Below are 13633 nucleotides of genomic sequence, written 5' to 3'. Positions count from 1 at the left end.
ATTGTTTCATAATGTTTGAGGTGGCAATAGAGCGCAAATCACAATATGTGGGCTAAGCAATATCTGGTTTTCAACATCGCGATAACTCACCAGCTAAACACTGCAATGTTATCAGCAGCTAAACCTCACAATATCACCAGCTAAATGGCAATGTTATCACCAGCTAAACATTGCAGTCTACCACAATCTCTGAAATAAGGATGGAACTATACAGAGGTGAACAGGACAATGCCCTGGCAACTGCTACTACTTAGGGGTCTAAAACGGATAAATGGCAATATTATCAATCATTACAGACTCAGTTTCATCAGCAGACAAGCCAAAATGCATCCCAACAGGACTTTTGTTTTTGAGCTTGGCTACCAAATTCAAAGTACGGCAATGAGTCATAGTGAATGCAAATAATCTGAGACTGCCTGCTAGGAGGCAGAAGCAGCAGTGGCAGAAACAGCTTGCCATGACCATGGTACATGTAGGCAGTAGTGGCGAAAACCTTCAAGGTCTCGCAGTGGCAGCACAATTAGTGGTGGCCTGCGAATTCTCGCAGCGGTGACGGGAGGTTGCAGCAGTAACCATGGTGGCCTGCAAGGACTCAGAGCAGTGACAGGGAGCGGCGGCAGTGGCAGTGGACTGTGAGTCCTCGTGGCAGAGGCCTGCAGGGACTTGTGGCAGTGACAGGAGGTGACCATAGTAGCGGCATCCTGCAAGGCCTTGTGGTGGCAACGGGAGATGGCGGCAATAGTAGTGACAGCCTGCAAGGCCTTGTGGTGCCAGAAGCAGTGGGGATTGTGAGGCCTCGCCATGGAGGCAATAAGTGATGGCGGCCTGCAAGTCCTCCAGGCGGTAGTGGGAGGCAGTGGCAGGCGTTGTGACAGCCTGCCTCAGTGAGGCCTTGCAGGCCATCTCTGCTTCTGCCACCATCTCCTGCCGCCACCACAAGGCCCTGCAGGCCACTGCTACTGCCACTGTTATGACAAGGCTTTACAGGCCGTTGCCGCTTTTGCCACTGCTGCAAGGCCTTGCAGGCCACTACTACCACCACCACCATGACAAGGCCTCGCAGGCTGCCGCCGCTTCTGCTGCTGCCGCCCATTACTGTGGTGTGGCTTTTCAGATTGCTGATTATTATGCCGCTGCTGGCAGGCTGCTGCTGATTCTGCCTCCCCCCCCCCCCAGCTATTGTTGATTCTGCCACCGCCAGGCTGCTGTTGCTTCTGCTGCCTAGCAGGCTTGCTTGCAATCTGGCAGTCCCAGATTATTTGTACTCACTATGACTCATCACCATACTTTGAATTGTCCTGAATGCCACCGTTTGGTAGCCAAGTCCAAAACCAAAAGTCTCATTCGGACGCATTTTGGCTTGGTTGCTGCTGAAAGTGACCATAAGGTGATTGATAATATCATCATTTCTCAGTTTTAGACCATTAAGTAGTAGCAGTTGCCAGGACGTTGTGTTGTTCGCGTCTGCATAGTTCTTTCCTTATTTCAGATATCATGATACTTTGATATATCATTATGTTTAGCTGGTGATACATTGCGATATTGAAATCCAGTTATTTCCCAGCCCTAGTCCACAGAGATGAAATGATTCAGAAACTTACACCTGTGTCTTTATGTGTGGTGTTCATGCAAGAAAAATCTACTAGGTGTGTGTAGTGGTATCATATTTTCAGGATTTAAGATCATCATAATTTTTTATATCCAAGTGAGGCTTATGCTTCCACATCTGCCCACTTTTCATAGCCTGAAATATGTATGTATTCATTCAATATTTGCCTCATATACTGGATAAGCAGAGTGTGCTGGGGGAGAGTATTTGTCTACAATAAAGAGTGTTCATAGAGGGGGAAAATTCTTATGAAACAAGTAGCTAGTAAGGAGCATGTCCTATATAAACCACATCAGGCTTATTCTTAGTAGTAGAAGTAACAGCATTAATACTACAAGTTGTTTTTAAAAAGTTTTACGAAGACTCAACCCACTGAGATTAAAAGGTATGACTAACTTAGGTCCATTAAATTCATTGGGTCTATTCAGAGTAGTTGGAGACAACCCTAAGAGTTGTGTGGTTTTGTTTTGTTTTTTAAATATTCCCAGCACTCAAGCAAGTCTGCAGAATTGCTTTTGGACCCTGAGAATTCTAAATTTGTGGTTCTTTTTCTGCATCATTGTTGAAAGATCTAAGGCCCACCTAACCCTATAAAAAGCAGTAATATATAGAATAGAATGCATTGCTCCTCCTCTTCCTGCATTCAGTTTTTTCCATCCTCTTGCAGCCACTCTGCATAGTCCACTTCATCTGAAATTCCGTATGTAAAAATTGCAATGTAAAAACAGTGAGCCTTGTACCTTTATACAGATGTATATAGTGTGAGCACTGTACTGTATATCGCTGTAGTATTCTGGAGAGTATTATGTCTGGAATCAGAGGCAGCTTGCCTCTGGAAATCAGTTGCTCAGAAACCAAGCACTTAAAGAGGACTATTGCGCTCATATCCTGCTTGTGAGCTGCCCAGAGGCAATTGCGTGGCCACTGTGGAAAGCGGGATGCAATGCTAGATGGGTTCTTCATCTGAGACAGCATTGCTCTTAACAGTGTGTGCTGTTGCCACTGAACTCTATAAGGAGAAAGAGAGAAGATAAGTGGAAGGACTCACTTTCGCCCATTTTGTTCAGTGTTGACCGTGCTGATCAGCAGCAGCTATTTCTTCATACAGCAGTTTCTCTCAGCCCTGCCTGGATTGGCCATGTGACCCTCTGCCCCAGTAACAAATCAGTGGTCAGCTTAAATTCAGATCTCTTATTGTCTCTTATTAACTCTCGCTGAGGTATCCAAGCTGTTTCTATTCTGGGATGTTTCACCTTGCTAGCCAGTAGTCGAGTATTTAGAGTTGGCCTTCCCAGTGAGAAGTCCTAACTATGTCTACTGGCGAACAGTAATCTTTTTATACTCTGGACAAATGCCTTTGTTTCATATGTAGTAATTTAGTTTAGCATTCCTCTGGTCGTATTTCGTTAGCTCAGTATAAATGACAACTGTTACAAAACACATGTCAACCTGACCAGTGAAAATGAAGCAGTTTAATAAGCTATATTCAAAACTTGCATAGAATCTGCTTCCTAATTTTAAACAGCACTCAAAATAGGAGCAAGCCATATCTTGCAGGTCACAGGTGTGTAAGAATTCACCCCTTCCCATGATTCAACAATCCTTGGATGCTGGGGCCTTTTTCCTTAGCAGCTGGGAATGTTTCTGTACTTGGAGAATGCACATTTATTTGTCTTATCATATATAAAAATACTACAGAATACAAGAGCACCGAATGCACCAAATTGCAGAACAAAACCCTTACTTTTAGTGAGAGAGCACAACCCTGTTTCTGTGTTCATTGTACACATTCATTCCAGTGTTTCCAGTGTAGCATAGGCTCAAAGGTTTCTAGTACAAAGATTTTCTTGTTTGTAATGTTTTCTGTGAAGTATAAAAGCGTATATTCATTGCCGTCCCACAGCATTTGAAGAATGGCAAAGTTAAAAAACAGCACTCCTTTGCAATATGTTTATTAACAAGTTGAGCCAAAGCTTCCGTCCTTAACTCTCTAGCATTCTCCCTCTTCCCTTTTCCATCAACCCATGTAAGAGGTGGGGCACCCCAAGGATCTGTATTGGGGGATGGTGCTTTTAAACTTATCCATGAATCATCTGGCGTTAGAGTGAGCAGTGAAGTGGACAAGTTTGTGGATGACACCAAATTATGATGGTGGTAAAAGCAAACATGGATTTCAGAGAGCTTCAGAAGGATCTCTCCACACCAGGGAAACGAGCAATATAACTGTTTCCAAGCATCTGTTTCTGATGATAATGAGAACTAGAACTACATGTTATCAGCATACTGGTAACGCATGCTCCAAATTGGATGCTTACCCCATACAGCCATGGGCGGCCCATTGCAATGCCTCCCCCATCAACGCAAAGCCACGCCATGTTTGCCCCTACCATTAGCTCCTCTTTCCTGGTTGCTGCAGTGCTTGCTGGGTTCCTGCCAAACCCAGATTTGTAATTTCTGGTCTTGTGCAGCGACCTGTGGGGCGGACCATGCAGGCGGAGGCTCCGCTCTGCTTCAGATGGTTAAAAGGGGTCCGGCGCTGCTCTCAGCAGTGCAGTCGGTCCCAGAGCATCACCCGCCCAGCCCACCCTCTCATCTCTCTCTTTCTTGCAGGCTAACCTTTTTCCTTTCCAGATATGGTATTAACGATGGTTGCTGTTTTTGTAGGGCCAGGAAGGAATTTTCCTTCCCCATAGCAGTTGTCACAACTTTGACAGTTTAGGCCTTGGTACAGAATCCTTTAGCCTAACATCTGTAGAAAGGGTGAAGTGGTGACTTACCCGCTTCCTGCGGCGGCAGTAACAGGGTACTTCGTTAGAGGGGTCATGAGGGGAGTCTCTGTTCACAAGCACATGATGGATGGGCCATAAAGCCCCCCACAGCAATTTGTGGGAGGGATCAACTGCATAAACACGTGTTTTGCGTTGGTCCCATCTTCTCCCAAATGACCCTGTCATGCCTCAGACCCCCAGCAAGGGGCTGAAAGGGATACATGCCCAGTGCCTATGCCAAGGTCTACATCTGAATTCAATAAAGTTGTGGCCATTTTAATCCCAAATATGTTGTCATGTCTACTCATTTATCTGAGGCCTGGCTCCTGGGGGATGGGGAACTGTCAGGGTACGCAACTCCTCGTGAGCTCCCCCAGTACCTTCATATAGATGTTAGAGCAAGTTGTGAGGAACCTTTTCTGGACTTGTCTGTTTTTAAATTAGCAATGACCAACAGAAAACATTTTTTTTCCCCAGATTGTTCTGTGGGTCTGGGAAACAAATCATGGCTACAGACAGTTCGTTCAAAGTTTTTTTAAACAACCTAGTTGGCAGTGTGTGAAGTTGGCCAGTGTTTGCATATGTGATGTGAACACTTGACAGTCCACCAGGGTCTCAAAGCATAGATAGTTTTGGGGGGAATTATATAGCCTGGTCCCAAGCAATTTGGGATTTATAGATTAAAACTGGCAGATTGAATTCCTGGGGACAAATTGGAAGCAGTGCAGGTTTTTGAATTGTGGTGCAATATGATCCAGTCAGCTAGTTCCAATTGAATATCTAGCTACCATATTCTGAACTAATTGAAGTTTCTGAGTACTTTTCAAAACACCACTTACAATGTTTTGTAGTAATCTAAAAGTCTTGTAGATGCAGAAGCTGCTCTTCAGGAGAGACTTCAGTTAGTATATTTTATAATACACATTGTACACAACAGAAATTCTGAGGGAAGGCCAGAGAATATTATTGATGCTTGTGTTCAAAAGCCTGTGAAATGAGCATGTGTATTGTGCATAAATAAAAGATCAGGGAACATTAAAACGTGAGGTGATAGTGGAGTGAAATGGCTATCTTTTAAGTAAAACACCACCAACAATATTTAGTAATGATTCATTTAAACCAATCACACAAACAACAAATCTAAGTAAACATGGAACAGTTTGGTCACGCAACTGAGGTCACACCTCTTTAAGGATGAAAATGTAACTTGATCAGCATCAAATAAAAGAGCTCTTTCATGAAGGTGTAGCATTAATCTATTGCATGGAGCAGATGGCTGGAAGGAACAATGAAGGCTGCACAATGGGTCTTTGCACAGTAATACTGTGTTTTTGCTGTCTGAAATTGTAGCTTTGGCAGTTGCTGTGAATAGCCCTAGGCTACTAAAATACAAATAATGTTTATCCTGGTTGCATTGTATCTGTGTATCATCTTTAAACAGAACAAGCAAATACTTTTATTATTGCTTTTATTGCAGTGTCACTATGAGGCTGTAACATCAGCTTGCAGTTTGAAGTTGTCATGGTTTTCTTGTGTGAAAAGAAATCTCTCCTTTCATTTCCTTGGCTTTGTCATTAATAATAGTGGAAGATGTATTTTTAATTATGTATTAGCATGCACTGATATGGTATATTTGCATCTGTGTCCTACATTGTTTCATGTCCTTGATAATAATTACGCATGTAGTACTTTCATTGATGTTAATAAGTCTTAAAAGCAGTTTAAGTAAGAATAATTAGGACATAAAGAGAATAGAAACGTAAGTTAAACGCAGAAAATAGTTTAGTGTTTGGTTAGACCAGATCAGGACCACTGTTTTTTGTAAAACACGTATGGGGCAAACATAATGAGCAACCGGCCATTAAAGAGCAAGGAAATGAAGCTTCAGCTGCCATTTAAGAGTGATAGCATTTTTTAAAAAAACAAACAAATAAATAAATAAATACAGGCAGCCTCACTCTATTTTCTACAGAGGTCATCCATTAGGGCAACCAAGGCCAACACAGTTCCATTAAGCAGCTTCACTGTTGTATTCTGCGTTAGCTGTAACTTCTATGTCATCTTCAAAGACAGCCCCACATGGAACACATTGCAGTGACCAGTAGGTTACCAGAGCACAGACTACTGTGGCCAAGGTACCTCTTTTCAGGAACAGCTGTAGCTTGTGTGTCACTCAAAGTTGGCCAACAGAACTTTGGGGTCACTTGGGTCTCCAGATGGATTTGGAGTAATCCCAGAATACACACCTCCTGCTTTAAAGAGAGTGCCATTCCATCTCTGCCAGGTAATGAGATGAGAACTGCCAACCACAGAACTTCCATCTTGTTGGATTCAGTCTCAGTTTATTGTCCCTCATCTAATCTTTTACAGTGTCCAGACAGCAATTCAGCGCCCTCATAGACTGACTTATATGGCATATTGATGGCACCCAGCGCTAATGCATCTGACCTTGCCCAGTCATTTCATATAAGCCAGTGTTTGAGAACCATTTTCTGTTTGATGACTGACTTCTTCTGTGGAACCTTCCACTGGCCACATCCAAAGACAAAGACTAAAGACAAAAGTGGATGGAACAATGGATGTGATTCTTTTGTACTGTAGATGACATTCCCACCACAAAAAACAGAGGTTTCTATGCTTCTAAATGCCCCGCTCTCCATTCTCCCTCAGCACTCAAGAAGGTAGAGGGCAAGGCCAGGTAGGATATGCAGCCTGTCGAGAGTCTCAAAGGTTGGACAGAGAGATCTGGCTTGAGGTTCCACACCCCTGAAATAGATGTTACAGCATGGGGGACAATATGTGGCCCTGCAGTACCCCATTTATAGTTTTGCTCACCGTGCCTTATGTGAAAGGTGTTAATTCTTTGCTGATTTCTCTCCTTCTTGATGAACAAAAGAAAACTGCACAGTAATACCACAATTCCATGCATGTCTGCTCAGAAGTAAACCCCGCTGAGTTCAATGGGAGTCGCTCCCAGGTTTGCAGCCTAATTCTCTTTCTATTTTATAAGCTCCAAGCTTCCAAAGGCTCCTTACTTATCACACTATTTTTGGCCTGTATGAATTGTTTATGTCTTCTGTTGGAAGTAAGGCAAGCCAATACTGGCACAGAAATGCAAGATTTCTTTCCAGCACATTACTAGCATCTTTATTTTTGTACCAAAAAAGGGATGTGGACGCCAGCCACCAGTCAAAATTAATTCGGAAGCTTAGATTGCAAGGCTTCCTGGCCAACGTGTCCCAATCTTAAGTCAATGAACTTGGAGAAGTATTCAATAGTAATCAGAGAAAAACATAATGAAGCAATCTCTGTCATTTACTGTCAATGGAATGTGCTCAATGCAACTAGGACAAAAAGAAAACGTTGCTTGTTTTGATGGGTGGTGGGAAGAGGGGGATGCCAGTATAGTGATGATTTGCTATGTTTCAGTCTTGAAAGCAGAGATGGGCAGTGGTCTGCAAGGCTGTTTATATGACTGAGAACCCCACATTTCATTCTTAAGTTATCCTTTGAAAATGTGAGTGGAGAAAAAGTAATTAATCGGCAGTGCAGTCTTATAGCTGTCTATTCAGAAGTGAGCTCCGTGGACTAAATGTGGAGATCAGAGCCTAAAGATCAGAGCCTTTATATCCAAATATAATGAGTTGAATTCTACACCTGTATATTATAAGTTTAAATATAGTAATAATGGCCAATTAAGAGTATAATACAGTTAAGGATTAACTTTGTCTTATAAAGTGGATACATATTCTGTGTTTATGCCTGGCCTTTGTTGTTGTTGTTGTTGCTGTTGAGTCGGGGGATACACATTTATATGTATTTTATTTTATTTTTTTATTTAGCTGTCAATTTTACTTTAACTAGCTGTATGCTTTATTTGTGCATCTAATTTCTTCAAACTGTGACTGTAACAATAGTAGTAGTAGTAAATAATAATAATAATAATAATAATAATAATAATAATAATAATAATAATAATAAACCCATTCAGCTGTGTTCATGTAAATCAGGAGTGGGAAACTTGTGGCCCTCCAAATGTTGCTGGAGTTCAACTCCCGTCATCCCTGACCACTGGAACTGGTGGGAGTTGTCGTTCAGTAACATCTGAAGGGTACTGGGTTAGGTGCCCCGTCTAGATAACGGTAATAATAAAGGTTATCCCAACTATGAGATAGCTATGGAAATGGGTACAGACCAAACTTCCCTGGAAGAAGTTATTTTTCTACATATGATTGGAAATCATCCAAGCTTTGATTTCTGAGCATAAATAGGAACAAAAGGATGAGCTGGAGCACAGTGAGTCACTACTTGCCTGTCAAATGAAATAGTTACCATCTCTTGAATTATTAGCAGCGAAATATAAAATGCAGACTTTTATTCTCCCCCCCCCCAGGCAATTGGGGCCTGGATAGCTTCTAGTGATTATTCCTAGTCCATAAATAAAAAGACATAAATGATGGTGCAAATATATTGGAACAGCAGTATATTTTTTCCATCTAGTATGGATGCATGCCACTTAAAATAAAGGGATGTTTAATCAAACTCTTTTTTCATGTTCAGGTAACTTCAAGTTAGCAACCATGTTTAACAGTAGCAGTAATTGGTACATAACTCTGGCAAAAGATATTAACTCTCTTTTCAGGCTTCAAAGTAAGGTCAAGCATATTGAATGCTGACTTCTTAAATATTCCCCAAAATGGGAATATTAATTTACCGAGTGTAGGATAAATTAACTAATTTGGATACCCTAATGCCTAAAATAAATAGATGACTTGCTCTTTTGGTGCAGAGAGACTTCTATGCATCCATTGTTGGAGGATACAGCTGTGCGGCAATTACTTTAATGCATTATCAGCACGTTACATGTTGGGAGGAAAAGGTCCATGAACACAGAAAACCAATGTAATTTTCATTTTCTCTCTCTCTCATATTGTGTCCTTATGTTGGTGTAACATTTTTCATGTTATAGCCTAGTTTTCGCTTTATGGCTTTCTTCAAATAGAAAAGCTATACCCACATAAACTGCAAACATGTGCATGTCCACAGTTGGGCATATGAATTATTTTTAGTCAAAACAAAAATTGAGTATAACTATATGATTCCACAGATGCTCAGTGCAGAAATACAAAAGGGAATTTCACTATCCCTCTTTAACTGCGGTGTTAAGCATTAATGCAAAGCAGAATTCCCACTTAGGTAGGATTTGAAACCAAGGTGAAGTGCTAAAATTTGTTTCAGTTCTTGGTTAAATGATACCTTGGTTTGGCTTAATGTTCATGCTAATGTAATTGCTAATCACAGATGGGAAAGGGGAAGTTCACTTCTGAGAGAAACATGAATCAGGAGGAAGTAGACATCCTTTAGCCCATTTACAATCTCTTAACTGTGGTCAAGAGCATGGGGGCACTGAATGTTTGGCCATGCAATTGTAACTGGTATTAAAAGCATGTTTCCGGCAAAAGAGGTCCAGCTGCTGTTTCAGTTCACTACAGTAATAACAGGCTGCTAAAGTACATATATTCCAATGCTTCAGTGTCTTTGTTGCTGGTCCTTTTTAAAAATAACAACACCGCCTCCTTATTAAAACCTGATGGGCAATGCATTTGCACTACTGAAAGATTTGGAACATTGCACAGATTTTTCAGAAGTCATGTCTAGAGAACCCCCAGCCTGGCAATTTTCTGCCCTGAGGCATGACTGTTAATTTATCTCATTTTATGAATTTTAGTTTAAGGAAGTGATAAACAACCTTGTTAAAATAGCAAAAATACATCTTCTTAACTGAAGCAGGACTGTCTTTTCAGTCTTTTCAGATGTACAGTGGTACCTCAGGTTACATACACTTCAGGTTACATATGCTTCAGGTTACATACGCTTCAGGTTACAGACTCCGCTAACCCAGAAATAGTGCTTCAGGTTAAGAACTTTGCTTCAGGATGAGAACAGAAATCATGCTCCAGTGGCACGGTGGCAGCAGGAGGCCCCATTAGCTAAAGTGGTGCTTCAGGTTAAGAACAGTTTCAGGTTAAGTACGGACCTCCAGAACGAATTAAGTTCTTAACCTGAGGTACCACTGTATTCTGTATGTATTTCACAAGACATCTTTTCTCTTACTTAAAAGGAAAAGGTTTTTTTAAAAAAATAAAGACATATCTTTTATCAAAAACTCTTATCCATGAGTACCTGAAACTTACAGACTTTAAAACAGAGATTTGTAAGTTGTGTTAGGCCTCTTGGTTCTAGCTTAGGTATGGGGAACCTTTGGCCCTCCAGTTATTGCTGAACTACAGCTGTCATGCTTGTTGCAGCTGATGGGAGTTCAGCATCTGTTCTAGCTCCTCCATCCTAAACAGTCATTTAAGGACTTGCAGCATTTCCCAAAATGCCATTATTTCAGGCCAACATTCAGTTTTATATCACACTTATAACTCATGTTTTTTGAATACTTGTGATTCAGCATGTTAGTATTACAAGTTAATACCCCATACCACACCCCAGGTTATGGCTTTGTGTAGATTTATTTAAAATTATACGTCTGTGTTCCCTACATCTTGAAATGTTAAAACCCAGTGTGGAATTGATTTGGGTTCAGAGTGCTGCAGAGTTTTCAAAGGAAGCTGATTAGCATGAGCTATTGTTATGCAGAATATAATGATGATATTATAAAACTCTTGTCTGTCACCGACCCAGGTGGTCTTACGATATGGCTGCACAGAAACGGCTGTGTAACGGTGGAAGTTGCAATTTGTAATTAAAATTGTTTTAACAAAAACAGAAGCAAGTAAAAGAACAAAAAGACCTGAACAGAGCTGGGAAATATCTAGGAACAGGAATGAAATTACTTAAAGCAGGCATTCCCAAACTTGGGTCTCCAGCTGTTGTTGGACTACAATTCCCATCAGCCCTAGCTAATAGGACCAGTGGCCAGGGATGATGGGAATTGTAGTACAAAACCAGCTGAAGACCCAAGTTTGGGAAACCCTAGCTAAAAGTACAGTATCAGTAATAAACCTTGGAGTATTGATGCTTTATTTATGGAATGCCAGCAACTGTTCCAAGACCTGTCATCTTAGTTCTTAATACTAGTCTGTTGACTGTGAAAGTATAGTTGGCATAATGGGATTTGTGTTTAGATACCAGATTACCTGGTCCTTATTTTTTCCAATTCCTAATATTCCCTTATCTGTGCCTCCGTTGATAACAATGCATCATGGCCAGGTATTCCTTTTCGCCAATGTGTGTAGGTTTTTTGCAGTCCAAAATCTCATCATCTCCCCCCTCTTCCCGCTGCTTGAATTGATTCCTGGCCCAGATTCTCTTAGGAGCCCTGGGGCAGCAGACCAAGTGCCCTTCTAGTCCAGAGTCCTGTTCCCACAGTGACTAGCAGGTTCCATTTAGCTACCAGAGGCACCAGATTAAATGGCTTTACAATGTCATAAGACAGTGGATATTAGCCATTGCCACGTCTTGTAACAGCTTCACAAGTTAAAGAAATATGTCCTTTTCTGTCATAAATCTCCTGAAAGTCAGCTTCATTTGGTGACTGGGAGTTATTTTATTGAAGAGAGAAGAGGGAGGAATCTTCCACCCAGTGGACATTGAATAGTGTTAAAAACCTCTGTAATGTTTCCCCTCAGATATATTTTATTATAGTTAAATTCCCTTAAATGCATTAGCGTAGGGAAGATGTTAGATCATTGTGGTTGACCTTCTCTGCACCTTTTTTCAGCCCTACAATCTTTCTTCTCAGAGATGAGACGACCAGAACAGCATGCTGTATTCTGACAGGAAAGAGGGCCAAGGAGCAGGGAAACGAGCTCATGACATCATAGCCACTATAGACATGTGGGATTAGTGTTCCTTTCCACCTTGTTTTCTCAGATGGGTTTCTCTTCTCTTCAAAAGGTGGTAGGCGGGCAAAGGCAAGTAGATTGATGGGTTTGACATAGAAAGCAGATTAGACTAGTCTGCACAGCCTATCAATGCTGCCACCAACACCCAGCATCCGTAGGCGGCTGACAAGAACCCATCAGGGTTTGCTGTAGATTTCCCCCTTTAAAATTTCAGACCTTGGTGCTCCAACTGGGTCTAGCTGCCATTTTAATTTCCCATAAGGCCCATATTGGGAGAATGGTGGGGAATGGTGGCTAAATTTAGCTACCTAGCACAAGTTTGAGTACAGCCAGTGCTCATCATGGCCAGGTAAACCCATTGTCAGATTGTCAGAAAGCACTTTCCCCAGGAGTTGGCCCTGCCAGCTACTCTTAGCATTGAATAGAAAATGTGGTTATGTTTTGCTCTGATGTTAATGTTTCACCTTTCAATTAGAAGAGGAGGAGCTCATGCCAGAAGCAAAGAGAGCAGCAAGGCTTGCGCCTGAACACCCCAGTGGTACACACCCCGATGGTGGTGGAAATTCAGGGGTGCCATGGCTGTGTTGTGCTCCTTCAGTATGCACTGAAGGAAGTTTAGTAAAGGCCCCGGTTTCAGGGAGAGAGAGCGAGAGAGACACTTGTGATAAATTATATGCAGTCTACAGTGCCAAATAGGGTCACAGGAGATGTGAGCATAAAATGACAGTCTTCAAACTTCTGCATACTAAGCCCCGCTTTTATGTGTAGTCTGTCATCTGGTCACTGTTTTGCCATGCTATTCCCCTCCTACATTAAACTTTAATTCTGTCACAATCCATCATACGGGATAAAAGCTGCAAGTGAGATGTATATTCGCTCCTCTTGCAGAGAAACCTGCTTGAAACCCGCCAATGATAAAATAAATCTCAGCGCAGTTTCCCAGGACACTCCCAGGACACAAAATAACATCTTGTTTTTCATCTCACACCACACATGTGTGCACGCACACAGACAATATTTATAAAATAAAAATTGATTACTACTTACTTATTTATAGGTCATCCTAAAATGTATTTGTGGCAGGTTCAAGGCAGTCAAAAACAAATTTGTCATACATCATACAATTAACATGAAATTAATTGCTGCAAGATGAGTACTAGCTTAGATGGCTTTACTGAAGCATTTAACAAATTAATGGAATATGATTTTTTTATCATTCATGTATTAAAATTACCTATATCTTTCCCTCCCACCCAAAGTAGTCAGGACAGCATGATAGGACTATCAGTGGCTATTAGCCCTGGTCATTTCTTTCTTTTATAAGAAGTTTTGTTAATTTTCAATGTATAAACACAATTACATAGAGTTTCCCTCCCATCCCAACTTACCTCCCCCCTTTCCCC

At 41.4% G+C, this 13633-nt stretch overlaps 1 protein-coding gene and 1 long non-coding RNA gene across 5 annotated transcripts in view; both read left to right on the top strand.

Moving 5' to 3' along the window:
• The window catches only part of RAPGEF5 (Rap guanine nucleotide exchange factor 5), a 127966-nt gene that overhangs the window by 75825 nt on the left and 38508 nt on the right, over window positions 1–13633 (top strand). The gene's annotated exons all lie outside the window — the stretch shown is intronic.
• On the top strand, window positions 1163–12407 carry LOC310690107. Its single transcript, XR_014517909.1, has 3 exons — window positions 1163–1387; window positions 9167–9279; window positions 12107–12407. It is a non-coding gene; the product is annotated as an uncharacterized lncRNA (long non-coding RNA).

The sequence above is a fragment of the Podarcis liolepis genome (genome assembly GCF_965112155.1).
Source record: "Podarcis liolepis genome assembly, chromosome: 12".
Classification (NCBI taxonomy): domain Eukaryota; kingdom Metazoa; phylum Chordata; class Lepidosauria; order Squamata; family Lacertidae; genus Podarcis; species Podarcis liolepis.
This window is presented reverse-complemented; position numbering and strand designations above follow the sequence as displayed.